This window comes from Narcine bancroftii, chromosome 3 (assembly GCF_036971445.1).
Source record: "Narcine bancroftii isolate sNarBan1 chromosome 3, sNarBan1.hap1, whole genome shotgun sequence".
Lineage (NCBI taxonomy): Eukaryota > Metazoa > Chordata > Chondrichthyes > Torpediniformes > Narcinidae > Narcine > Narcine bancroftii.
Window position 1 is genome coordinate 345319053 of NC_091471.1, and position 26448 is coordinate 345345500.

A 26448-nucleotide genomic window follows, 5' to 3' on the forward strand; every position below is an offset into this window, starting at 1 on the left:
TAACTGGTGTGAAAATTAAATCCCCAGATTAGAATTTCTGTGGATAGGAATTATAATGAGGAAGCAAACCATTTAGTTCAATCCACCCATACTGGGACTGATCCCTCATGTGCCAACTCTGTTTACAATTCGTTTTCTTCTGCTTTCTTTTTACAATCACTCCAACATTTTTTTTTAAATATTGATTCAATTTCTATATCACTCACAAGTTTTGGTAATGTTCTCAATCTCTTGCGTCAATACATCACCTTTGTTGACCTCACCAAAGCCTTCGACACCGTGAGCAGGAAAGGGCTTTGGCAAATACTAGAGCGCATCGGATGTCCCCCAAAGTTCGTCAACATGATTATCCAACTGCACTAAAACCAACAAGGTCGGGTCAGATACAGCAATGAGCTCTCTGAACCCTTCTCCATTAACAATGGCGTGAAGCAAGGCTGTGTTTTCGCAACAACCCTCTTTTCAATCTTCTTCAGCATGATGCTGAACCAAGCCATGAAAGACCCCAACAATGAAGACGCTGTTTACATCCGGTACCGCACGGATGGCAGTCTCTTCAATCTGAGGCGCCTGCAAGCTCACACCAAGACACAAGAGAAACTTGTCCCTGAACTACTCTTTGCAGACGATGCCACTTTAGTTGCCCATTCAGAGCCAGCTCTTCAGCGCTTGACATCCTGCTTTGCGGAAACTGCCAAAATGTTTAGCCTGGAAGTCAGCCAGAAGAAAACTGAGGTCCTCCATCAGCCAGCTCCCCACCATGACTACCAGCCCCCCCACATCTCCATCGGGCACACAAAACTCAAAACGGTCAACCAGTTTACCTATCTCGGCTGCACCATTTCATCAGATGCAAGGATCGACAATGAGATAGACAACAGACTCGCCAAGGCAAATAGCGCCTTTGGAAGACTACACAAAAGAGTCTGGAAAAACAACCAACTGAAAAACCTCACAAAGATAAGCGTACACAGAGCCGTTGTCATACCCACACTCCTGTTCAGCTCCGAATCATGGGTCCTCTACCGGCATCACCTACGGCTCCTAGAACGCTTCCACCAACGTTGTCTCCGCTCCATCCTCAACATCCATTGGAGCGCTTTCATCCCTAATGTCGAAGTACTCGAGATGGCAGAGGTCGACAGCATCGAGTCCATGCTGCTGAAGATCCAGCTGCGCTGGGTGGGTCACGTCTCCAGAATGGAGGACCATCGCCTTCCCAAGATCGTGTTATATGCCGAGCTCTCCACTGGCCACCGTGACAGAGGTGCACCAAAGAAAAGGTATAAGGACTGCCTAAAGAAATCTCTTGGTGCCTGCCACATTGACCACCGCCAGTGGGCTGATATCGCCTCAAACCGTGCATCTTGGCGCCTCACAGTTTGGCGGGCAGCAACCTCCTTTGAAGAAGACCGCAGAGCCCACCTCACTGACAAAAGGCAAAGGAGGAAAAACCCAACACCCAACCCCAACCCACCAATTTTCCCCTGCAGCCGCTGCAACCGTGTCTGCCTGTCCCGCATCGGACTTGTCAGCAACAAACGAGCCTGCAGCTGACGTGGACTTTTACCCCCTCCATAAATCTTCGTCCGCGAAGCCAAGCCAAAGAGATCCTCTTATTCAAGACTTTTCACTTCTGGAAGACACCTGTTTTGTGTACACTATCCCATTTTTTTCCCCAAAATGCAGAACACCCCAATTATGTTATCTCAGTACAGTAAAACAGTACAAGCCTTGTGTTTGTTGAGAGGAAAAATCCTAAGAAATCATAATATTGTATTCCTTTCCAACATTCATTCCAACAACAGGTCTAAAGGGTTCCGACTGAATGCTGGAAAGGAAAGAAATAATATAATTAAGAGCTTCAGGGTTTGTGCAGGCAGAGTATTCCTCACTGGAAAACGACAGTCTTACCAATTCCAAAAGTCATTCTGTAAAGGTGACTTCAAGATAATCATTTCAACTAGAACAGTCGGCAAGGGTCAAAGTGCAAGGAAGTATTTAAGTGGTCTGACAGGTATAAATAGAAATGTTTTGTTTCTTTCTTTGGCTTGGCTTCGCGGACGAAGATTTATGGAGGGGGTAAAAAGTCCACGTCAGCTGCAGGCTCGTTTGTGGCTGACAAGTCCGATGCGGGACAGGCAGACACAGTTGCAGCGGTTGCAGGGGAAAATTGGTTGGTTGGGGTTGGGTGTTGGGTTTTTCCTCCTTTGCCTTTTGTCAGTGAGGTGGGCTCTGCGGTCTTCTTCAAAGGAGGTTGCTGCCCGCCAAACTGTGAGGCGCCAAGATGCACGGTTTGAGGCGTTATCAGCCCACTGGCGGTGGTCAATGTGGCAGGCACCAAGAGATTTCTTTAGGCAGTCCTTGTACCTTTTCTTTGGTGCACCTCTGTCACGGTGGCCAGTGGAGAGCTCGCCATATAACACGATCTTGGGAAGGCGATGGTCCTCCATTCTGGAGACGTGACCCATCCAGCGCAGCTGGATCTTCAGCAGCGTTTTGTTAATGTCATAAATTTAAGCATTAGTTACCAAAGCAAATGTATTTCAGATTACCGAAGAATGACTTGCAATTTATGGTTTGCAATTTATACATTCCTTTCAAAAATTCTCACAACATTTTGAAACAGAGTCACTGTGGCAATATAGAAAATATTCTGTTGCATGTTCAAAAGCAACACCTACAAATAAGCAGTAAGATAAAGAGTAAATAATAAGATTTGAAGAGATTTGATGAGGAATGCAATATGCACAGAACAGCCAAGATAATCTATTTGTTGTTTTTCAAACCATGTCAGGACCTTTTCTTTAATGTCCATATAATATGCACGCTCCAGTACCCAGATGTCAATGACACTTTGAACATCATAAGGCTCAATTCAGCCTCACTCTTAAAACTGACAGTGCAGCAGTCAGTAGAATCATGGAGTTGTAGAAGCAGGATAATGGTGGATATAAATTCCTCTGCTTTTACATTCATTTAACAGATATCTGCATCGCCATAGTAGTTTACACAGCCTTGAAACACTGCCAGTAAATTTCTGTAGTCCTTTTAGGTGGGGAGTTCTAGGATTCAGATCCAGCAAAAAAAATGGTGGTGCTGCCAGAATTACTGTAATGGCAGCATTGGCACTGGGGCGGTCCTGGGGAGAGCAGGGAGTGGAATGCTGCCCTGAAGGGTCCTACAGCCTGTTTAAGGAGCTGACGGTGTTTTAGTTAAAATCCTGTGACTGTGAGGTCTGAGTCCAAGATGGTGGCGCCTGTTTATGACAGAGGAGTTGCAGACTCCGAGTAGTAGAAGGACATCAGTAACAGGGAGAACACATCCTGTTGATAAAGACAAGCAGAGGAAATGACTTCGAGGTCGTTGACCATGGTGGCGGAGAAGTGAGGGGCTCTGCAACTGAAGGACACACAGGCCACAAGCTGCTGGATAGGAGGTCGAAAGACTCACACCAGGCTGTGGGCTGCTGGAAGCTAGCTCATGAGAACCAGTTATTTATTCTTTTTTTAAATGTAGACATATAGCATGGTAACAGGCCATTTTGGCCCACAAGCCTGTGCCACCCACTTTACATCCTATTAACCTACAACCTCAGTACTTTTTGAAGGGTGGGAGGAAACCAGAGCCCCCAGAGAAAACCCACGCAGACACTGGGAGAACGTACAAACTCCTTACAGACAGCACGGGATTCGAGACCTGGTCCGGACCTGATCACTGTAAAGGTCCCGCGTTAACCGCTATGCCAACCATGCTGCTCTTATCAGCACCGGAATTTGAGCGGGTGCTGAGGGTAGGAGGGCTCCCAAAGGACCTTGGTGATGAAGACTTCTTCATCATATCGGGAGGTTTGGACCAGGGCTCGGATTGCTGAAGGTTTGCGCAGCAGCAGAAGGTACGGGAGCGCTGGAAGAGAATCCAAATTTTAAAAATATGTTGATTAATTTGAGTTTCTATATGAGGGTCCTAGACTATCATATTAAATGATATCTTACCAAGTTATGAGCAGATTGTTTATAAAGTGATTTTCCTTTTAATCTTAATAATATTAATTAATAATTAATATGGGAAACTGTTAACTAGAGCATTTTTACCAGTTATATATTATGTATACATTTTGACATTTCCTTCTGTTATATTAATGCAACATGTTTATGAATTTTTTTTCTAATTCAAAATAATAGTTTTTATTGAACTATTAATAACATAACATTTCTTACTTATCTCCAAACTTAACTCTAAATTTAACCTATGTGCAAGTGTAAACATTTGTGTTTTAAAGTCCAAACTATTTCAGTTTAAACTTGAGTCTGAAAAGTCAATTTTAAAGTCAAGCCCAAAATGCTGGTTACTGTGTACTTCCTGTGGATGCTGTGTGACCTGCGTTGTAATTTAAGGGGAACCAACGCTAGAAGTATCAGGATTCTCAGTTGAAAAATTCAAGTCTAATTATTTCCCATTTTCTCTTTTGGATATGATTTTTAAGAAGTGCTTCCAAATGAGCCAGTAGATATTAAATTAAAACACCCAGAAATGTAGACAAGAGGATGGAGAGATGAAGCAACACTTGTTAATATTTAATTTCCTCCACTACTAGTCAAATACTAGAAATTTGCTTGATTACTATACAAAGGGGGATTTTATGATATTATTATATTGAACTCAATTTTAAAAAAAGAGAATCCACAGACACTCAGTGACTCTGGGGAGAACTTTCTTTTGGTTCTCTTTCTCTGACTGTAAAGGGGACTGGCCAATGCTAGAGGTGAATCATTGTCTTTTTTTTTTAAAACTTTATTTAAGATTTTATAACATGAATAACATATAGGATTACATTTTAAAAAAATTGTGGCAAGATGGCGCAACGATCAGACGTGCCTTCCAGTCCTCTCCCGACTCTATCTTATTGTTTTGTCTAGAAATGCCCGTTAAAATTCTTTAAAAGTTTAGATAATTTCAGTGCTGTTAATTTAACTTATGATGGTACAATTGGTGGAAAAGAGCAAAAAAAAAACGACAACAGATTGTGAATCATTATCTACCTTAGGGCAGACCAAAGGCAATTTCTGTTTTACTATTGGACAACAAATAGTATTTGATCTATCTGAATAAAGAAACAATAAATCAAGATATTATGTGGTGGAAAATCTTCAGGATGTGTTCTTGCTACATACTGCTGTCCTTGTCTCTTTTTCCAATTTAGAGATGCAGCATGGTTACCCCACCCCAACCCACCCCACCCATGTGGCCAATTAACCTGCACCACTTTGGAATGGGAGAGGAAACCCACATGTTCATGGGGAGAATGTCTTACAGACAACAGCTGATTCAAACCCAGGTCGCTGAAACTGTGATACCATTGGCCTGCCCACTATTCAGAAAATGGCAAATATTGCAAGTTTGGTGAATGCTGAAGAAGTAGCTTTGATGACATTTATCTAATAATGCAGAGATAATGCATAACCTGTTTTGTATTTCTGCATGCCTAAAGGCAGTGATGGCAGTGCAGCAGATACACAGTTAATAATAAGTGAATTATTTTATCCTTAAAGGTGTTGAGTTTCTTGAGTGGCAAGAGAGAATGTTCCATCATTCCCCCCACTCTGTGCTTTCCCAATGATCAAAAGGCTTTGTGGAATCATTTGCCACAGGGTCCCTTGCTCTCATGTCTACCAGATTTATACGATTGACCTGGTTCAGTTTCTGGTCAAGGGTGTGCAGTGAACTGGGATTCACTGGTGGTCCGTTGTGCTGAGGGCTGGCTCCACCCTCATCTGCTCACACACAACCCTGGTTTCCTGCCTAAACCCAGAACCCTTCTGAAGACTACTGTGAGGCCCTACCCTCAGTTATAAGCTAATAAAAGCATTTGTTCTCCCTCCAGTCATGAGAGCTTTTATTTGCACTACAGGGCTGACACTCCACTCCATCAAAAGTTCCAAGGTGATGATTATGCCTACTGGAATACCAGTGAATTTTAAGGTCAGATACTTACACCATGACATAGGAGCAGAAATAGGCTATTCAGCCTATTGTTAAGGACTGACCTTTTGGACTGTAGACTGTCATTATACGGGATGGATTTCTGTTAAGAACTCAAGTTGCACAGCTGAGAGCTGACTCGCCAATTGCTTGGAACTTTAGAGAACAAAAGGAGAATCCAGCTGTGAAGCAGCGAGCGGCAGTTGGAACTGCAGTTGGAGCTGGCAGTGGGCAGCTGGAGAGCTGTGGGAAATGCACGTCTCATAAGTGAGGATTCGTAAGTTTACTGCAACGCAATATCAGTCATTTCTCTCTCCAACATTCAATACGACATCCTTTTTTATCAGTTATAAAGAACTGAACTTGGACTTTGAACTTCGAGATTGAATTCTGTGGACTGTTTTCGAACTGACTGATTTGATGACTGACCTGAGGTTTTGGGGGATTTTTTCCTTTTTAGATATTGGGAATAGACTGTAATGGTCTGGGTTTTTACACAAGCACACTGTTTAAAGATATCTGCATATTTGCTATAGATACTTATGGTGTTCAGACATTATATTGTTTATAGTCATTAATAAATAGAGTTACTGTAAACTTACGAATCCTCACTTATGAGACGAGCACTTCACACAGCTCTCCTGTTGTTGCTGGCTTGAAACATAACACCATCGAATCTGTTAGAAATGTTCAATGAGGGTCAAACATTATTGGGAGATGCCTAAATGTTGCCCAAAATTTGCTACATGTCCAAATCCTCGTGATATTCATCAGAAAGATTTAGATAACATTTTATTACAGTCAGTGCCTTTCAATAGAAGTTACCTTTGAGACCTTGAGGCATTTCTCCAGGAATACATTAGATCTAACATGAGTTCTTCTGCAAACTAAGGTTTAATCACAGTAAAGTGATATGTCTCAAGATGAAAATCCAGGAATTGAAATTAAGGAATTTCCCACTTTATTCAGGTAATTTGCAAATTAGGCTACTACTGGTTCATATTTTAATCAGTTTAGTCAGTACATGACACTGCACAGTTCTAAAATAATGTTACTTTTGTACATGATCTCAGTGATAGAAAGTGAAATAATTCCTAAGGGCATGCAGCAAATATTTCCTGTGCAATAGGATCTTGATGGGACAGAAAAAAAGGTCAAATTAAACATTTTAAAGAGAAACCAGATCAGAGAAGACAAATTTAGGATGGTTTCCTAAAGGAATGGTAAGAAGCAAAATGCTGGGAATTTAACATGGAAAGATATGAACATACACAACAAGCTGTGTATCATCTTAAGCAAAGAAAACAAATGAACTTTTTTCAAAAAGTAACTGCAGTATACTAGATCTGATTGTAATCTACCAATTATTCCACAGTGGTTACCATCCACTAATATTTGATACAAGGAAATATTTACATAGGTCTTTTATTTCTTAACTGATTGCACAGGCTATACGAAAAAAAACCGAGAAATCTTTCTACTTGTCATAGTTACTTGCTTAAATAATAACTCCTACTCTACAAGACATGTTAAAATCATTACTGAAACAAATGTGAACTGAATAAGTATTCAGCAATTAGAATAGATGCATATGAAGTCTTTTAAAGGAAACACAATGTGTGGTCAGAATGGCAATTTTGTTCCATGAGTTAACACAAAAATGGTGTGTCTCACATTGAGATAAATTATATTTCTGACATTTGTGTCAATTAGAGGATCTTTGTAGATGATCAACGAATGTTGCAGGGCCATTAGTAATGCTAAAACTCATACCGATGAAATTATATTGTCAGGAAGAGTCCATTTCAGAGCTGAGCATTTCATTAATAGACTGACAAAAAAAAGAAAAGCGGACTTCTGCTCTGATTTTCACATAGAGTAATAGACTAAGACATCTTGCAAACTTATGAGTGCAAGATTATTATTTCCGTGGTTAACCATTCTGTTACCTTAGAAGAACACCAATTGCGTACAAATAAAATTACAATAAAACCCTTGGTATCGGCACCTATGGGGATTGTTAGATGTTGGATAAGTAATCTTTCCAGTTGCTTAAGACTGTGTGTTGTGTGATTATCCAAATAACAACAAGGCGTGCCAATTATAAACTTCCATATTTTTTACCTATTTATTTTCCACGATTTTTTTGCTGGTTGCTTGAGGCTGCCAGTTACTTGAATTCTGGATAACTGGGGATTTACTGTATTTCATGTTGCTGATTTATGTTTGCCTCAGCGTTAATGAGCGATGAGACTAACTGGACAGCTCATTCAAGCTGGTGGATCAGGTTCACTGATGACCCAGCAGACCTGACAATTCTTAATAAACGTGAGGAAAATTCTATGCACCTGGAAGAAAATAGACTTTCCAGGTGAGGCAGTTTCACACGTACCTGGCCCAAACCAAATGACTACATTCAGTGTGGCCTGCTCTACATCAACGACACCTAATGCACATTTGGAAACTGCTTCACTGAGCACCCAAACACTGTCTGTAGGTTCAAGCTGGAATTCCCAGGGCAAACATCACGTGATGCAGTAGAGTCAGGAAGTGGAAATCTGATTCTCCACGGAATTAGTTTAAAAAGTGCCACATAAGTAAAGTACTCTAAATCAAAATAATAGCAAACTGCTCAAGAACTATTTTATAATGATCTGAGAATGTCATCCAAGAAACGAAAAACTGTCACTGGCCTGTTGAGAACACAATGAGAACATCGACAAGTACAAGAAAGAAAGCCAACCGCTTTGATGGATCTGGGAGCTGGAGAGCTCCTCCCTTGGTGACTTGGTCCCTTACTAAGACCATTAGATGCTCTGCAGTGTCATCTCTGCCGTTTCTGCAGGGAGATGGCATTGAAGATGAAGACGCCAAAATGCGCATGAGTGGGAAGACATGCATGCGCAGATCAAAAGAATTTCAAGATGTTGCTGGAGCCAGCAGTGTCTTTGCTAGCTCCAACAAGTTTCAACTACTACAACAAAAAGAAACCTATCTACCTGAATCCCAGGTCAACAATGAGGATGAAGAGGAGGAAGAAGAAACAATGCAAGTAAAAATTTCCAAAGGCAAAGTTAGGAAACTTAAATAGCAAAAGGAAGAGGACTGCACAAATGCTGAAGTACTAAGAGCAGAAATTAAAAATTCAAATAAACAAATGAAGAAATATTTTGCTATTGTAAATAAAATGCAATATATATTGGATCATATAAATGACAGAGTTAAAACTGTAGAGACTGGTATGGAGGTAGAGGACAGAATGGGGTAAATGGAAGACACGACAGATGCACGAGCTTTCGAAAGGAAACAACTTAGGGGGAAAATAGACTTATTAGAAAACTTTAGTTGAAGAAACAACATTAACATTTGTTGGCCTTAAAAGAATGCAAGAAAGGTGATGATTCGATAAGATTTTTTCAAAACTAGATTCCTGAGGACTTGGGAGCAGATAAATTTGAAAATGGTATTGAAATTGAAAGGGAGCTTTGAGACTACGGCCCCCACCAGACCAGAAACCATGCTTTATATTTTATAAAATATCTTTGCAATCAAGATAGAGACTATTAGCAGTAGCAGCAGAATGAGCGAGAGCAAGAAACGGTGAATTGGAGCTACATGGAAACAAAATCTTGTTCTATCCTGATACAAGTCTGCATGCAGAAGAATTTGTGGACACACTGCCGGTTAATTAGCAGGCAGGAATATGAAAATACTTTCATTAACAGAATGGTTTTTCTTTTTGTCTTTAAATGAAGGATGAATTCACAATAATGGTGAACATCTGGGGGAGGGGCTTGGAGATGATATGAGCTTACTACTATTGAGTTGTGTGTATTTGTGGCAGATGCTGCCACCTGTAAAATGGAGGGGGTGAATGTTGCATATTATTTAAGCAACATTAATAGTTTTTCTTTGTTATTTTTACTTTATTTTTTGAATTTTATAATTGTTATAGTTGTAAATTGACTCTATGTTTTTTTCTTTTCTCTTTCTTACCTGGATTGCTGAGGAGGATATGCTTAACATGGTAGACAATAAATGTTCAAATTGTCATGAAGGTGCGAGGAGAGAGGTAAAGGGGAAGTATTGGTATACATAAATTAAATTTTACACCAATGAGTAATGCACTAAATTTCTTAAGTTTCAATGTTAATGGGCTAAACGGACTGAGGAAGAGAAAAAAAGGATATTGGTACATACTAAGAAAATGAGTGTAGCTATAGCTTTCTTGCAAGAGACTCATCTGATTGAAAAAGAGCATCAGAAATTAAAAAGAGATTGGGTGAGCTATGTTACAGCTTCTTGGTTTAATTCAAAAGCAAGGGAAGTGGCAATTTTGTTAAAGAAGACTTTTCTGGTTAAGATACAGAATGTAGTAATTGACCCTGCAGGGTGCTATGTTGTTGTGAATTGTCAATTTTTTTCATTTATGGACTCTCATGAATATATATGCCCCTAAAACAGATGATTGAAAATTTTATAAAAGAAACATTTTTTTAATTTGGCAGAAGTGCCTGATAAAATATTAATAGGTAGGGATTTCAACTTTTGTTTAGACCCAGTTTTAGATAAATGAATTAGAGTAATAACAAGGTCAAAGGCAACAATAGCCACCTTGGTGTTAATGAAAGACTAGAATTTAATAGACACATGGAGAAGAATTCACCCGAGAGAGAGATTCCTCTTTATATTCAAATAGACATGATTCTTAATTGAGGATAGACTTATAGACAATAGACAATAGACAATAGGAGCTGGAGTAGACCATTTGGCCCGTCGGGCCAGCACCGCCATTTTAGATCATGGCTGATCATTACCATCAGTACCCCTTTCCAGCCTTATCCCCATAACCCTTAACTCCGTTACCCACAAGAGTCTTATCTAACTCTCTTTCGAACATAGTCAGCGAATCCGCCTCTACCACCCTCTGTGGCAGAGCATTCCACAGATTCACACTTCTCTGGGTAAAAAAATGCTTTCTCATCTCCGTCCTAAAGGGCCTACCCTGTATTCTTAAACTATGCCCTCTAGTCCTCGTCTCCCCCATCATTGGGAACAAGTAATCAGACTTCACCTTGTCTATCCCCCTGATGATTTTGTATACCTCAATCATGTCCCCCCTCATCCTTCTAAACTCCAATGGATACAAGTCCAGTTTTTCTAGCCTTGCTGCATATGACAACCCTGCCATCCCTGGAACTAACCTTGTAAATCTGTGCTGCACACCCTCTATAGCTAGTATGTCCTTCCTTAAGTTTGGAGACCAGAACTGGACGCAATACTCCAGGTGGGGTCTCACCAGGGCCCTGTATAACTGCAGAAGGGCGTCTCTGTTCCTATACTCCAATCCCATCTTTATGAAAGCCAACATTCCATTTGCCTTCTTCACAGCTTTCTGAACCTGCATGCTAGCCTTCAGTGACCGGTGAACAAGTACACCCAGATCCATTTGCACTTCCCCACTCCCTAGCTTGACTCCATTTAAATAATACTCAGCTTTCCTATTACTTCCCCCAAAATGAATAACCTCACATTTGTTCACATTGAAATTCATCTTCCATTTAGCCGCCCACTCCTCCAGCCTGTCCAAGTCCCTCTGCATTTTCCTTACATCCTCCTCACACCCCACACCGCCACCCAGTTTTGTGTCATCTGCAAATTTGCTCATGTTATTTATAATCCCCTCATCCAAATCATTAACATAAATTACAAACAACTGAGGACCCAACACCGATCCCTGAGGCACTCCACTCGTCACATCCTGCCATTCTGAAAAAGACCCATTTACTCCAACCCTTTGTTTCCTATCTCTTAACCAATTTCCTATCCATGTCAGCACCTTACCTCCAATACCATGCTCCCTGATCTTGCCCACTAGACTCCCGTGCGGTACCTTATCAAAGGCCTTCTGGAAGTCCAAATACACCACATCCACTGGCTCTCCCAAGTCCACCCTCTTTGTCACATCCTCAAAAAATTCCAGAAGGTTAGTCAAGCATGACTTACCCTTAAAATCAGCATATTTCCAAGATAGAATTAACCAAGTTGATTATGAAGCAATTTTTTTATTGGATCATTCCCCTTTGGTAATGACAGTTACAATGTTGGATAAAGATGAATCAATTCTATTAAAAAGACCAGAATTTTGTGATTTTTTCAGAAGGCAAATTCAATTTTTTTTTTAAAGAGACCAACTCTAATTCAGTTAATAATAAATTTATTTTAAGGGATGCGATGAAAGCATACTTAAGAGGACAAATTATAAGTTATTCTTCTAAAATTCAGAAGGATTACATGAAAGGGGAAGAACAGCTGGAGAAAGAGTTAATATTTAGAAAAAGATTTTCAAATGCGGACTTCTGAGGAGAAACAGATGATTTATCAATAAGAAACTTCAATATTATATTGAACAGTTTATTTTGGAAATCCTAATGTTTGGACGATGTCTATTCCTGTTTTATTCTTGTTTATCAGCCCTATAATGGTTTCTTTGACTTTCATTTGGCTCAACTCTGATGCTCAGGTTGAAAAATGGCAGCTACAGACTCCAAAGGTGATCAAAAGTTTAGAAGCAAGCCTAGATCTCTTATACCTAGATCAATAAAGCAATTAAACACACCTGAGTAATCACAGACACCTGTAAAGCTAAATGTCCTAAATATTATGGTGCCCTGAAATGAGGGGACCATATATAAAAAATGCTATAATTTCTACATGGTCAAACCAAAATGTATACAAACAACCTTGAATAAAATCTGGAATGTACATTTTAATCACGTCAATTACAAATTTAAAATTGTGGAGCACAGGGGCAAATAAAGGAAAAAAAGAGTTTGAGGAGGGCACTGTATATTAGGCCACTTCATTTTAATTATTCAATGTTTATAAAGGATATTGCAGCAAGTGAGTTATTTTATTCTTGTTAGTTTATTGTGTTTAGTTTAATAAAATAAAATTCTTCATAAAGACCAGAGGTGAATTTGTCTCTCGAATTAGCAGTTTTATATTATCTCAAGAATATTACTTTTATTTTTAATGATGTGCCTCCCAAAACTGCAAACCATCTATCTAAATGAACTGCTCACACGACCCCTCCGAGACTATTTATTGAACAATATTTATTTGATTTTATACTTGTGTATTTGTTCCACGTATGTATTGCTTGTCTATGCATGTGTTATGTCTGATTGTGTGTTTGCATGTTCTTGAACCGAGGACCAGAGATCACTGTTCTGTTGGGGTGCAATTGGATGATAAATAATCTTGAACTTGAACAAGAAAGGGCAGCAGGCCCATGGAAACATTGCCTTCTATCTGCAAGACCCCTTTAAAACCACACACCATCTAAATAATTTGGAAAATTTTCACATATTCCTTCATCATTTCTTGGTTAAAATTCTGGAACTTGGGTGAACTTCACTGAGGGAATTTCCACAGTTTGGCAAAATAGTTCAGAAAACCATTTTCAAAGGGCAACCTTTCATGAGCAATAAATGTGAGCCTTGCCGATGACATCTACACCCATTAAGCAAAACTTGTACTTAATCTGCAATGCACTTGTAGTTACAACCACAACTTTCTCAAAATATTCACAACAGTGTATTCTTATTTTTTTAAAAAGCAAACTAAATGATGCAATTATATTAATGACTTGAATTACAACATAAGAGCTTTCTTAGCCAGCCTATCAGTAAAGTTGGATGGCATATAACTCAGTGTGAATTATAGAAAAACTAATAAACAATTTAAATCCTATTACTTGATGTGGTTTATTCACACCTTAGTGCTTAAATCGTTTGATGGTTGGTCACTTTAAACACATATATAATTTTCTCCACTTTAATTGCATTTTTAATTCTTTCCAAACATTTGTTAGTTTAAACTCAGTTTAAAATTGGCCACAGACTTGTCTAGTTTTGATGCAAGCAGTTATAATATTCTACACATCTTTAGTTGATGATCACTGCAATCATTCATTACAAATTTCTACTGTGTTATAACTCTACAACAGTAAAATCTCATTGCCATTGCATCTGATTTCTTTCTCTGTAACTCTGCACGTCCGTATCATTTCTTACTTGCTGTACCTGTACTATGCATGAGAGGCCTACTGGGACTACTTAAAAAAAAAACTCATCATTTCAATTTGGCACATATGACAGTAAACACTCAATCTGAACTATTCAGAGATTTTCTGATGTGCAAATAGATCTTAAGAGCTGCAAAAATCACAGCAAGTCACAATGCTTGTGAAATTAACAAATGATCGTTCCAATATTATTCTTTCATGCAACTCTATATTATAATATGAGCAATTCCAGAAAGTAATTACATTGCTTTCTTGGTTACAATCTGTTGGTTTCAGATGTGGTCCAACATGAAGAAGCAACAATTTCATTCTCCTATTTCCAACCTCATCGCACAGTAGTTCTGTGCAGTTCCTTTAAGTGTGGCTGCTCTGCTTTTCAGTCTCCCCCTAATTTTCCTTTAACTATACTCATAAGTATCTCTGCAAAAGGTTTATGATGGTCAAATGCCATCAACGGAGTTGGAGTGACTGAATTAGTTGTTGAGAATGGGCGGCTGATGTGATGCCCTCCAGAGTCAAGCTATGGGGAGACTGGGGTCAGAGTGAAAAAAAGTTACAGGCACTGGATTAAATGATAAAATCCATTTGAAGCATAGATGCAGGGCAGGAGGAAACATCTCTTCCACTCTAATCAACTACACCACTTGGTGGATTGTTTAAAGAGCAATATCATTTGCTTTCACTGAATTGAATATCTCTTTGTGCCATCACCCTCCATCCACAGGATGAAATAAGGAATGCAACAAAGCTCATTTAAATATTTATCAAATTGAATTTGTGTTCATTGCTTTAGCAGTTGCTAGGAAATGAATAGCAATATCATGGAAGTCAGAAATAGACTTAGGCATGGAAAGATGACATCCATAAATCATAACTGTATACCATTAGAGAGAATTATTTATAATTTGAGAGATAAATATATATTTTTGAAAAATATGGAGCCCATATTTACAAAATTCTGGTTTTCTCTCTCTGAAGACCTTGGTAACTTCCAATAGATTTTTTCTGTATAAATGTTTTATTTCTTGGCATTCTCCAGTTTTTTCTTCTTTCTTTTTTAGGGGTGGGTGGGGTTGGAAGAGTGGGTAGAGGGGTATGGGACTATATTACCATGTAATAGTTTTTTTTTTAAATAGTTTACAATGTAATTATACTGTGGTTTAAAGTTTATAAATAAAGTATTCAAAAAAAAGGAATGCTACAAAGCTTATTTTTCCAGGGCTATGAACTTCATATCAGGATTAGTAAATGGTCAACATTCATCCCTTATTTTATGGTAATGTCTTCTTTAAATTTTGAAGCTGTTGAATTCAGTAGCTTCACTCCGAAAAATTTTAAAAAGGCCCTTTACAGAGCTTACCATTTCAGATAATTGTTTTAGAAATTAGAAAATGCAAAATAACATGCAACTTTGACCATTTAATCCATTTAGACATGAACGTGGTTAATTGCTACCTCTCACTCTAACCTCAGGATGTTTATAATGATATGTTAGAACTATGCCGCCTTCTTATTTTACCTTTATAGTACTACAAGGACTTGCAGCCCATTGCTACTGAAAAATTATAGTTAAAACCATCCTTCATATCCACATGAATTAACATAAAAGACTAATAATATTTTGACCTTTAAAGGATACACGGAACAATCTTTTTGAGAATGCAAGGTAAATGAATTGAAACCACTGGGGAACCAAAGGCCTCGATTAATTTAGATAGGTTTGCAGAAATGTGCAAAATTACCTGGAATTCATTCTGGTACAGACATTATTCACACAATTCCAGAAGACTGCACTTTTCAGTTAATCATTAAGCATTGTCTGCAAAATTACACCTGCATTCATCAGAAATGAAATTGTCCTTTGGACAATGAAATTAATATTCTCGTCAGTGCGATGAAATATCTTTACATATACAGTATTTGTTTGTTTTTTTAAAAATTCTTAACAGGATGGATTCATGTTTGCACCTAAATATAGAACATATAAATTGAAAATGGATAAATATTGCAGTAATGAGTAAATATTTCACTCTTTATAATTAACTGACATTTCACATAAATTATAAATACATACAGATGCTATAAATTCCTACGTATTATTAGAAAGTTAATATGTATGACAGAACTATCAATGGAATTGTATTTTTTTAAAGTAATTCCACTTCTGAAATTAGTCTTATGGATCCGACAACCCTGGCATCAACTGGTTTTTAAATGGGATTAAACATTTAGCCCATCCGTTTTTAATGTTGCTGTTTTGACAGAGCAAGATTTAATGCTTCACTGCCCATTCCACAATACTCACACATTTTCCAGCTATCACTTTTAACACTAACTGACAGTGATCTTCTTGATCTCATATTAATGCTCCAAATAAGCACAGATTACGACTCACAAAAGACGTGATCTGAATCCATTCCCTCTTTGTGAAAAATATATTGTAAGTGGTTGTGAACGATAATTGTCAAGGCTGTTACCTTTTAAAAAGGTTATACCATGTGACACTAAGTTCTCTGGGCTGCGTTAGTGTTCATAGAAAGTTAGAATAAGGAGGATAAAGTGGACACATCTTGTGTTGTCCACCTTGTGTCTCATGTTTTGTTTGCACACGCAGAAAATAGGTGACTCTGACTGTCAGAAATCCACATAGAATATCTTATCCAAGAAAAGAATTCTTGATGGTCCTGATGATGCAAAAAACTTGCTTTGGTTAGAATTGGGTTTAGGTTTTTGCCAGTTTCATGCTTCAACTGACGGTGCTCGTTCACCAGTCATTTCAAATTGGCAGCACCTTTCCTTGAACAGGGTCCTCCCTGATTCCAGGATTCAGAAATGGGCTGCTCCCTTCCAAATATAGTTTCACACCACCATTACTTGCAATTCCATAATTCCAGTGCACTGCCAAGCTTTTATCCACTCAGGTTAGATTCCAGAGCATTTAGCACAAGATAATTTGTGGGTTTTGCAAAGCAGATGTTCCCAAGAATGTCATTTGTGCCAGAATGCGATTAGTAGCTGTGTAGCTACTTTGTAGCTGCGCCTCTTTGCTAAACTCAGTCGAGTGATACTGTAAACCTGTGTGAATTAGCACTGGCAAGGTGACAATTATGACAGAATGTAAATGTATCTCTAGTTTACTAAGTGAATGCTAATTCTAGCTGATCTTACTTTAAGTGCCCTGGTTAATCGCAGCTATCCTATTTTAAAAAGGATTTAGTCAACCTGATTTGATTGGATTTGATGGGCATTTTATTCTTCAACACTCTGTTCCTACCATCACAATAACCAGTATTTTATTTATCATCTTTCTTTCTGTTTTTTTTAAATGTTTACTTCTATTGTATTTCTTCCATTCCACTGATTTAACCATTTGGGAAAACCTTCAGTAGATCTTGATCGCAGAACTTTATATGCATGTTTTGCCAAAAAAACACTGAGCCAAATGGATTGTCTGTCTGTTATTTACTGCTCATTCTGTTCTGGATTTGCATACAAGCTTGGCCAAACGCAGAGATCAGATGTGGTAACTCAAGCAGCAATTCCACCACCCCCCCCCCCACCCCGCCATTATTTGAACAGGGGCTACTAAACTTCAAGAAAATAGATGAGTGTGGCTATTTACTTTAATTTTTTTTTGAAAAAAGTATTATTTGAACTGTTTTTGACTGTTTTAAATCATCTGCAAGGACAATTTAAAACTCCCTACTCAACCTCTCTTTGGGAGTGCTCTCATTAGGAGGCCTATGTTCATTTTTTTATTTTAGAGATACAGCACACATTTCCACCCACAAGACCGAGCTGGCCAAATAAACTCATGTGACCAATTTGGCTTACTACCCCCTTGCGTCTTAAAATTTGGGAGGAAACCGGAACACCTGGACTAAACCCACACAGATGGAGGGGGATCACACAAACTCCTTACAGACAACACCAGATTTGAACCCAGGTTACTGGCGCTGTGATAGTGTTGTGCAAACCACTAACTAACACTAACGCCAGTGGTTCAGGAAGTCTGCTCACCACCACCACCTTCATAAGGGCAGCAAGGATGAGCTATAAATTTTGGCCCAGCAGCCAACATGTGATCCCAAGAAATAGATCAATAAAGCAACAGCCAACTCTTCGTCTCTTCTGCTGAAACTCCTATCATCTTCTCATTTTGAGATTGATTTGGTGATTGGATTGTGATCAGAAAGAGTGAGTGTTAGGAAAACGTGGCAAGGGGAGTCACAAGAGACTTCAGACGCTGGAATCTGGAGCAAAACAATGATCGGAAGGACAGTTCTGACCCAAAACATCGACCTTTCATTTTCTTCCACTGATGTTGCTTGATCCTCCGAGTTCTTCTCGCAGATTGTATTTTTTGATCCAGATTCCAACATCAGTAATCTCCTGTGACTGCAGTAAACTTTTTTTTTAAGCCATTGAACTACAGCAGTAATTTGAAGTCAGATTTAATTATAGCCATGTCAAGATAACAAGTGTTAAGATAAAAAAAAAATACCCAAACAGTTTGAGAGAGAGGGGTGTTTTGATGTGTAACAACACTCTCAGTGGTTAATCAATTTTACCATTAAAGCATTCATCAATATTTCATCTGTATAATAAATGGAAGCCTCATGTGACAGGAAGACATGTTTTAACTGTGAAGCTTCTTTACCTAACATGTCAAGTGCTCCTGCATTCTAATGGTGTATAATGGGATAAACAATAATTAGCTGAGGCTTTGAAGTGCTTCATTTTCTCTGTGATCGATGGGAAAGCCTGCCTTTTAATAATGATCTGCTTGAGAAGTGGGAGCATTTATATCCCTTGTAAATATGGTAGCAGAAAAAAGCTTAGTTCCAAATAAACTAAACAAACCTATCGGCTACACCTCTTTACAACCTGTCCTGTAAGGATTCTATTCCTTTATCTCAATTCCTCTGTGTCTGTCACATCTGCTCTCAGAATGAAGTATTCCATTCCAGATCATCAGAGATGTCCTCCTTCTTCAAATAACATGGCTTACTCTCTATCACCATCAACTCATCTCCTCTATTTCCCCCATTTCTGCCCTAAATGCAAGAGGACTCTCCCGGTCCTCACCTACCATCCCACCAACATCTACATCCCACATATTATCGTCCACAATTTCCATCAACTACATCTAGATCCCATCTCCAGACACATCTTCTCCTCACCTCCTTTTGCAGAGCCTGATCCTTCTATGATTCCTTCAACTACTCATCCCTTCCCATCAATTCCCCCCTCCCTCCCCCCTTGGTGCCTACCCTTGTGATCACAGGAAGTGCTATCATGCTACAGCGCCTCCCTCACTACCACTTGGGGACACAAACAGTCCTTCCAAGTGAAGCAATACTTCACGTGTGAATCTGCGGAGCTCATCTGCTGCATCCGGTGTTCCCATTGTGACCTTCTCTACATCAGTGAGACTGGACCAGACGGGAGATCATTTCACTGAGCATCTTTGTTCTGCAGCATTGGCGGAAATTTCCCAGTGACCACCAATTTCAATTCTATGCCCACTCTCTTAAAGATCTTGGTGCCTCATGCACTGCCAAACCAAGATCACCTGCAAATTGGAGGAGCAGCACTCAATATTCCATCTGGGCATTCTGCAACCAAGTGGCATTAACATCAACTTCTCCGGCTTTTGTTAGGCCACTCTCCTGTCTCCCACTCTCCACATCCTTCCCTCTCCATTCAGAGAGCCATCCCCCTTCTCCATATCACTCTCAGCTTTTTTCTAAAGTTCTTGACTTATTTTTTTGTGTAAAACTACAATCACAGAAGCTACAAGATTTCTTGTTTAACCACTTTCAAATAGTTAAGTTCTGTGCATTCCTGCCTAAGTTAGCCATCTTTATAAGCTCAGGGGTTCCCAACCTTTATCTTCCTCTGGTACCCCTTGGGCATTTTTACAGGTTCCTGTGTACCGCTAAAAATTAATGATTTAAAAAAACAAGACATTGTACAAATTGCAACACCATGTCAATTACAACTGCAGATTATAACACCATGTATTGTACAGTCGTGGTTAGTGCACGTCTCCAGAATGGAGGACCATCGCCTTCCCAAGATCGTGTTATATGGCGAGCTCTCCACTGGCCACCGTGATAGAGGAGCACCAAAGAAAAGGTACAAGGACTGCCTAAAGAAATCTCTTGGTGCCTGCCCCATTGACCACCGCCAGTGGGCTGATATCGCCTCAAACCATGCATCTTGGCGCCTCACAGTTTGGCGGGCAGCAACCTCCTTTGAAGAAGACCGCAGAGCCCACCTCACTGACAAAAGTCAAAGGAGGAAAAACCCAACACCCAACCCCAACCAACCAATTTTCCCCTGCAGCCGCTGCAACCGTGTCTGCCTGTCCCGCATCGGACTTTTCAGCCACAAACAAGCCTGCAACTGACGTGGACTTTTACCCCCTCCATAAATCTTCGTCCGCGAAGCCAAGCCAAAGAGAAGAAAAGAAGGACCCCAGGTTGGGAACCCCTGAGCTATGTGAACATAAAATTATCAAGTATGAAAAACACCATGTCGATAAATTATCCTTTTACTTTGGGACAATTTTCCAACTTCTCAATCTTGGTTGAAAACACCCACCAAAGAAGGTAGACAATGGCCAGTTGTAAGAAAACAAGAGGCGAGACTATACTTGGTGATGTAGAGATTCATCATTCATCTTTAAAAAGATCTTCACTGATATTGTAAATTGAGAAAAAGTGCACACTCTTAATAATGCAATAATATGGAAAATTAAATAGTTTACAAACTCTGTTGAAATAAGATTAACACTTACTGTACAAGATCAGATATCAATCAGCTGGAAGGGGGTTCGAAGAAGATTCACTGAGAAGTTGTCCAAACTCACCTTCCATCAGAGGTAAAGACATATTATCGAAGTTACAGGCCTGAGTCCTTGCACAAGGATCTTTGTTTTGACTATAACCACAGCATCTGCAGACTTTCATGTTTCACTTCACTGGGATGTTGCCAGAACTGGACGGCTCAAGTTACAGGGAGAGCTTGGATGGGATGGGTCTTCGTTCCCTACATATTGGAGACTTAAGTGTGATCTCACAGAGATTTATAAAACATTGATGGGTATGGATTAAAGGAATGCTCTCCTTTTCTCTAGAACTGGACAGAATGAGTTTAAGGTGAATGGATCGAGAGGGACATGAGGGGTACCATTTTTCCTCAGAGGATAGCCATCTCTGGAATGTATGTCCAGATGAAGCTACAGAAGTGGATACAATTACAACATTCAAAAGACAGTTGAACAAATATTTGAATAGTAAGGGCTTAGAAGGATAGAACATAGAAATTTACAGAATAATACAGGCCCTTCAGCTGACAGTGTTGTGCTGAGCTAAACTAAACCTAAACTACTCTAACAATGGCCTAGAATTCTGTGTTACCCAAGCACAGGGATGCACACTATCTTTGTGGAAAAACTTACCTTCCCATAAAACTGTGCTCCTTCGTGTTAGCCATTTCAGCTCTGGGAAAAAACCTCTGGCCATTCACACAATAAATGCCTCTCATCATCTTATACACCTCTGTCACCCTCATCCTCTGTCGCTCCAAGGAGAGAAGACCAAGTTCACTCAACCTATCTTCATAAGGCATGCTCTCCAATCCAGACAGCATTCTTGTAAATCTCCTCTGCATTCTTTCCATACCATCTACAACAGTGGTTTTCAAACTTTTTCTTTCCAATCACATACCAGCTTGTCACCCCTAAGCCATAGGTGCTCTGTGATTAGTAAGGGATTACTTAAGGTGGTACGTGAGTGGAAAGAAAAAGTTTGAAAACCACTGTTTTAATCATCCCTAATTGACTCGTTATGTGCACGGTTTCATAACTCCAAAGAAAATGGGCCAGTGACAATTTTCTCAAGCAAAATATTCAGTAACAATTGGGTCTAGAGCAGTGGTTTTCAAACTTTTTCTTTCCACTCACCTACCACCTTAAGCAATCCCTTACTAATCACAAAGCATTTATAGCATAGAGATTACTTAAGGTGGTAGGTGAGTGGAAAGAAAAAGTTTGAAAACCACTGATCTGCATCCTTCCTGTAGTGAGGTGACCAGAACTGAACACAATATTCCAAGTAGGATTTAACTAAGGTCCTGCAAAGCTTACAACTTTACAGACTTTTGAATTTAATCCCATGGGTTATGCCCAACACACCATACACCTTCTTAACAACACTATCAACCTCTGCAGAAGATTTGAGTGACCTATGGACATAGGCCCTGTGTCTCAGTCTCATTGCTCAGAGACTGCCCATTAATATTTTACTGTGCTTTCAAATTTGACCTACCAAAATGAACCGCTTCATACTTTTCTGAGTTACACTCCATCTACCACTTTTCAGCCTGGCTTTGCACCCTATTACTGTCCCTCTGGCAATCCTCCAGACTTCCACAAACCTTCCATGTGATCCCAAATACACTCACCCATCCTTGCACCATACAGACCAAATGCAAGCAAATAATACTAGCCCCAGAATGTTAACTTGGTTGACAAGTTGGGGTGAAGGGCCAGTTCAATCTGTATGATTCAAGAACTAATTGGTAATTAGTACTGATTGTCGAGCTATATATTGAATGAAAATAAGGATGGAAATACATGTGATTATTATTTAAGTTACATACACTCTGGATAATATATCTGTTATCATTGCACTGCATAAATATGTATAAGTAAAATGCTGCCTGTGATCTGACATTTAAGAAGCCATAGGTCCCATTAATCTGATAGCAATAATGAGTAAAACCAGATGATTAATTACATCGTTGACACAAAGCACTATATAAAGTGCCAATTTTTTTCTCTCATAACACAGTCGTAATTTTTATTATATTGTTCATTTTGGAAACCTACTTGTAAAAAAAAAACACTTACAATGTTCTTTTCTGGCTCAATCAATTGAACCGCTGAAGACTTTATAGTTTAACAGACAGAAAATAGTTTTGATTAATGTGATTTCTCTTGGGATTGAAATGTGAATAGGATTACATGGTAAATTAAAATGTGCTGCCATGTAGCACATATGAATATTAAACTATTTGCTGCAGTTTTTTTTCCTCTCTCTCTCTTATTCAACCCCACATTCATTCTGTAATTTATTCATATTACCTGTTCCAGGCGCCTTCATCATCTCTCTTCATTCATGGTTGAGATCATGAAATCTTGAAATTGTCTTGGACAAGAGGAGACAAAATTTGGCTATAAATAATGTTGTAACTCATTCATTTAACTGATGTATAACAAAGCCTTTGTCATAAATTTTTATTCTGGATCAGTTTCAATAAATTTGTATTATTTGTTAAATAATCCATTATCTTGATTAAAATGAATGTTCCTTTAAAGGGCTCAGGCAATCAAGGGCCAGATTGGTTTCCAAAAGATTTCTTTGATAAAGCCAGAGTATTGAGGGAATACACTGCTGAATGATTTTCATATCATCACCAACTTTAAACTGGACATCGCCTTTGATATATTGAGCATAATGGTTGGGATTATCTGTGTCAACATACTCTGAATGATTTTATATCTATATATATATATATATATATATATAGATATAAAAACACACACACACACACACACACACACACATATATATATATATATATATAAACACACACACACACACACACACACACACACACACACATATATATATATATATATATATATAAACACACACACACACACACACACACATATATATATATATATATATATATATATATATAAATAAACACATTTATATATATATATATCTCCATCTTATATGAATAGCTAAGCACAATTCTAAATCATTATTCTGATGGTCATGTTTCATCATGATCCACCGCAGACATAAATGGCAACGTGTCCCTATATTCTACAAATATACAGTCATAGAGGTGCTATTCTCAGAACATAATTCACTCCTTTGGTAACCATCCATAGTAAAATATTAGCACAATATAATTAGCTACGGGATTAATGAATGTTTTTTGTTGTAAATAATTATTACCTTATCACAATTTAGCATGCAGATTGGTTAATAAAAATTGACTTATTACAAGCAAGAACTCTTGTGTTTCATAGTATTGAATAAAATAGAACTTAACTTCTTGTTAGTACTAATGTACCCAGTCTTGTTTTGGATATGTTAAAAATAAAGCACCTACCTTTTGCAGATCCCTGGGAATCCACTTGATCAAGGCAATGAGGGCATTGTGTAATTTATTGCCTTCACATGGGTGGGCTGGTATTAGACACACCCACAAATCAGCTCAAGAAATCTGACCATGATATAGCCACGTGTCAACGTTTTGACTGTTGTCAAATATGTTAAGGACTTTGCTCCTTCAATGCTCCTTATATACAGAAACATTAAAAATTATTATGCCATTACAAAGTTTAAAAATGCTCTTTTTAAAAAGATGTGATATGAAATTACTGTAAAATACTTAGGACATTATAAAATAATTTAAACTTGTAATGAATATAAACAAGTCCCAATTGAATTAGTGTTTGTGAGACAACACCTAGAATAATTAAGTTTCCTCACCTGAGGAAGAATATACTTGTTTGGGAGTGTACAGTACAATTTTTTTAAGGATTTGGTGCTGTAGTAAAGGTGCCAGGAAGCTGTTGCTTCTCACTGAAGGTTCCAGGAAGAACCATGGTTTAAGGAAAAGTGATCACCTACAAGGAAATGAAATGATAAGAGTTTCACACAATACTTGTGATGCTTTTCCCCAGATATTACTAGAGTGCATCATTTCATTCTTAGAATATAACTATGCAAATTTCCCAGGGTAGGGTCTCAGCTGAACAGCTACTTCATCAGTGGCTTTACTTAGAAGGTCAGAAGGTGCTTTTAAACTGCAGCACCTGGGTAGCCCTCCTTGGATCCATCTGCGATGTGGGGCAAAGGTGCCTCCAGGTGATTTAAGGGAGATCCTGCCCCCGTGATGACGAGATAAGTGATGTGTCACTCAAACTAATCTCCTCCCCCCACCAGCTATCATTCTCCCTCCCACCATCAATCGTGCTCACCCCAACCCGCGGCAGCTGACCCCTCTCCTCTCTCCTCCACAGCAGCGACCCCTTTCCTCTCTCCCCCACAGCAGTGACCCCTCTCCTCCGCAGCAGCGATCCCTCTCCTCTCTCCCCCCCGTAGCAGCAGCCCCTCTCCTTTCTCCCTTGCAGCAGCTACCCCTCTCCTCCCTCCCTTGTGGCAGTGACCATTCTCCTCTCTCCCCCACAGCAGCGACCTCTCTCCCCCGCAGCAGCGACCCCTCTCCTCTCTCCCCCGCAGCAGTGACCCCTCTCCTCTCACCCTCACGGCAGTGACCCCTCTCCCCTGTGGCAGCAACCCCTCTCCTCTCTCCCCCACAGCAGCAACCCCCTTTCCTCACTCTCCCGCAGCAGCAATCCCACTTCTCCCTGCCCCACGGCAGCAACCCCTCACCCCTCACTTCTCCAACCTGGGCCCTGGCAGCGACCCCTCTCTCCCACTGGTCACCACAGACACTTCAGCTGAGGTTTCCTCTGACACCAGCGCGTAAGAGCTGACATCACAGGAGTAACTGGGTCAGTCATTTTGCTGTTCAAGCCGCTGGTCGACGTGACCTGGGTAAGTTTAACTGGGTTCCCTGACTACCTCCAAGGTAGGGCAGGGACCCGGCTGACTTTGGACGACGCTGACTGGGTCGGACCCTATCAAGCTGCCTTGTGAGTGGGGCACAAATCAGGCAAATTGCCCAGTTAACCTCATTTTACAAGGCAGTTTGAAAGCACCTACCGTAAGGACATTTGCTAAAAATTTCACAAAGTTCAATTATAATCACATCGCCTCAGGAAAATTAAGCTGCCCATGACTACATATAATAAAACCTAAACAACACAAAGGCTTGCATGTATTGTGGCAAATTACATTTGTACAACACAAGTGACGAACCTCAGATATAATCAAACCACAGTGAGTCAAACTACCTCCTTTCACCAATTGCATGACCATGACTTAATCTCCACCATCAACATCCACCCTGACTAGATGTATATCTAGACCAGTCATGTAAACATTGTGGCCACAACAATGAGTCAGAGGCTAGGTATCTCATATGGATTGGTTCACCTCCCAAGTCCAGCAGGACAGAAGTCAGGAGTGTGATGGAATATATTTTATTTGCCTGTCTGGGTCATAAAGCTCAACACTATCTGGGGAAAAAGGAACCACATTGATTGGAAATCCATTCACTGCCCTATAAATTAATTCACTCAACCAATGGAGCATGGTGAGTAAGGTGTGAGTAACAGGTATAAAATCCATCACAGTAAGACCATTCCAGTAGCAACT

The 26448-nt window shown here is 39.4% G+C and overlaps 1 long non-coding RNA gene across 32 annotated transcripts in view; it reads right to left on the reverse strand.

Annotated features, from left to right (window-relative positions):
• LOC138759331 (uncharacterized) overlaps positions 1 to 26448 on the reverse strand; it is a 186920-nt gene that overhangs the window by 69131 nt on the left and 91341 nt on the right. For 28 of the 32 annotated variants that reach the window (XR_011354764.1, XR_011354774.1, XR_011354766.1 and 25 more), the window contains 3 exons: positions 24655 to 24791; positions 24272 to 24460; positions 23226 to 23289 (listed from right to left, as the gene is read on the reverse strand). This is a non-coding gene — a long non-coding RNA (uncharacterized lncRNA). Of the gene's footprint in view, positions 1 to 6584; positions 6660 to 23225; positions 23290 to 24271; positions 24461 to 24654; positions 24792 to 26448 lie in introns of all 32 variants that reach the window. The other 4 variants (XR_011354773.1, XR_011354776.1, XR_011354758.1 and 1 more) reach the window with 2 other exon arrangements.